We start from the raw sequence: 2,678 nt of genomic DNA, 5'->3' as shown, positions 1-2,678 counted from the left end.
AAAAGAAACAACCCTCTAATACTCACTCTAAGTATTATACACTACACTCTCTGTTTGTGGTGTCTTACAACTGAGGTTAGAGCCTCTATTTATACTTAAACAAGCCTACAATTACTACTGCTACCATTTATTGTGTTCATTATGTGAACATACGAAGTTGCCATTTGAGTTCTTATTGTCAACAAAGGAGGCATTCATTTGTCAACAAAAGAGGGTGGTACAGCTACTCATGGCAAGTTCACACCCAAGTAGGTTTACACTCACATTCTCCCCCTTAAACCTAACTTGGCTCGAGATTCGTCACTCCGATCATGTTTCACATTTCACCATGTTTCACGTATGCTAAAGCCTTTGTAAAGATGTCCACCCGTTGATCCTTCGAGTTGACATATTCCACTATAATTTGCCCACGTTCAACACATTCTCGTATGAAGTGATAACGAATGTCAATGTGTTTGCTTCGACCATGAAACACAAGATTTTTCATCAATGTGATTGCTGATTTGTTATCGACATATAAGGTGATAGACATAATATGATGTCCCGTGAGCTCCTTCACGAGATTAGCAAGCTAAATGGCTTGACATGCTGCTGTTGTAGCTGCCATGAACTCGGCTTCACACGTGGACAAAGCAACAGTCTTTTTCTTTTGGGATTGCCAAGTTATCGCATTCCTTCCCAGATAGAAAATCATTCCACTTGTGCTCTTGCTATCAACAGGGTCACCTCCAAGATCACTATCGGTAAAACCAACCAAATCTTCAATTTCACGACCTCTTCCATAGTTGATTCCATAATCAACGGTTCCTTTTACGTATTGCAAGATGTGTTTCACAACTTGGAAATGCAAAGTGGTTGGTTCCTCCATGAAACGACTTGCAATTCCAACCGAAAATGACAGGTCTGGTCGAGTGTGAGTCAAGTACCTTAAACAACCTACCACTCGCCTATATTCAGTTGGATCAACTGTTTCACCATCTCCATCCTTCTTGACCTTCAACTTAGGTTCCATTGGTGACGTTGTCGGATTGCAATCTAGCAACCCAAATTGTTCTAAAATCTTCTTTGCATAAGCCGTTTGTCGCAAAGATATTCCCCACTTCTTTTGCGAAACTTCGATTCCAAGGTAGTAAGAAAGTAATCCCAAGTTGTCTTTCTTCACTTTAAACACCCATTTCAAACCGATTGCTTTGTGTCCGGGTGGCAAATCGGTAAGTTGCCATGTCTTGTTCTTCTCGATTGCATCCAACTCTGTTTGCATAACCTCTTGCCATGCCTTAGAGGTTACCGCCTCTTTAAAATTCAAGGGTTGATCCGCAATCCCCATGGCCCAATCTCACTAGAAGGGCTTTCCATATGGGGCAAGGTTGAAGAAAACGGGGCTGAGACAGGAGTATGTGGAGCTGGTTCAGGCTCGTCAAATTCAGCATATGGTTGTCCAACTTGGATAGCATCGATTCCTGGACTGTTTGGTTGTTGCAGATTGATTTCGGGGTCATTTTGAGGTGTTTCGAGGTGTATTTGGGGTTGTGGTTCAATTATGTTAAAGGTCTTAGGAGTCGCCATCTCTTGTTCTTCGTTTTTGTACCAATTCCATTCTTCTTTTTCGTCAAAAACAACATCGCGACTAACTCGCAACTTTCGGTCTTGCGGATCAAACAAACGGTTGCCTTTAGTTCCATCTTCCACACCTAAATACACCATCTTCTTACTTCGATCATCAAGCTTCTTCAGGTGACCACCTACAAGTTTAGCAAAAGCAACACAACCAAAAACTTTTAGATGTTCAAGGTTGGGCTTTTTGCCAAACCATGTTTCATAAGGCGTCTTGTCGGGAAGTACTTTTGTTGGCAGGCGGTTGAGAAGATAAACTGCATGTCTAACCGCTTCTCCCCAAAACTCTCCCGGAACATTTCTACCTTTGAGCAGACTTCTTGCCATGTCTATAATGGTCCGATTTCGCCTTTCTACAACTCCGTTCTGTTGAGGCGAATATGGTGTCGTAGGATGCCTTTGAATACCATTTTCTTCACAAAATAATGAGAATTCTTTTGAAGTGAACTCTCCCCCTCGGTCCGTTCGAAGTGTCTTTATTTTATAACCCAAATTCTTTTCAACCATCAACTTGAACCGTTTGAAAGCGCTCAAGGCTTGAGACTTCTCCGATAGCATGTAAACCCACATCCACCGGCTAAAATCGTCTACTAAAAGGAGAAAATATTTACTCCCTCCAACAGACGTAGGTGTGATCGGACCACATAAGTCCGCATGAACAAGTTGTAGAGGTTTTTGAGCTCGAAAAACTGCATGATCCGGGAAAGGAATTCGGGTTTGTTTGGAAAGAACGCACCCTTCACATACTTGGTTTGGGTGCTCAATCTTTGGGACTCCGATTGCCATATTCTTTTCGGACAACTTCTTTACAACCGTAATTTCTTCAATCTTTTCACCTAGAGATCGAATACCGGTTACGATAGTATTCAATCTCATGGAAAAATCATCTACCGATTCACTGTCTTTCATCCGGATCACCTCGAAGTCACTTCTCAAGGTTTGAGCTTTAGCCTCCTTGACCCGATCGGCTCCCATGTGCATCATCTTGAGCGTTTCCTATGCTTCTTTAGCTGTGTCCTTCTCAGCTAACATCAGAAGTACGTCCTCTGGAATTGCTTGATAAA

At 42.2% G+C, this 2,678-nt stretch overlaps 1 pseudogene; it reads right to left on the bottom strand.

Moving 5' to 3' along the window:
• Positions 1 to 571: 571 nt before the first annotated feature.
• On the bottom strand, positions 572 to 1,261 carry LOC145124821 (secreted RxLR effector protein 161 pseudogene; annotated as a pseudogene).
• Between the last annotated feature and the right edge of the window lie 1,417 nt (positions 1,262 to 2,678).

This window comes from Lactuca virosa, chromosome 1 (assembly GCF_052849685.1).
Source record: "Lactuca virosa cultivar CGN04683 chromosome 1, Lactuca_virosa_CGN04683_v6, whole genome shotgun sequence".
Lineage (NCBI taxonomy): Eukaryota > Viridiplantae > Streptophyta > Magnoliopsida > Asterales > Asteraceae > Lactuca > Lactuca virosa.
The sequence above is the reverse complement of the archived record's forward strand: the minus strand, read 5'-3'. Positions and strand labels throughout refer to the sequence as shown.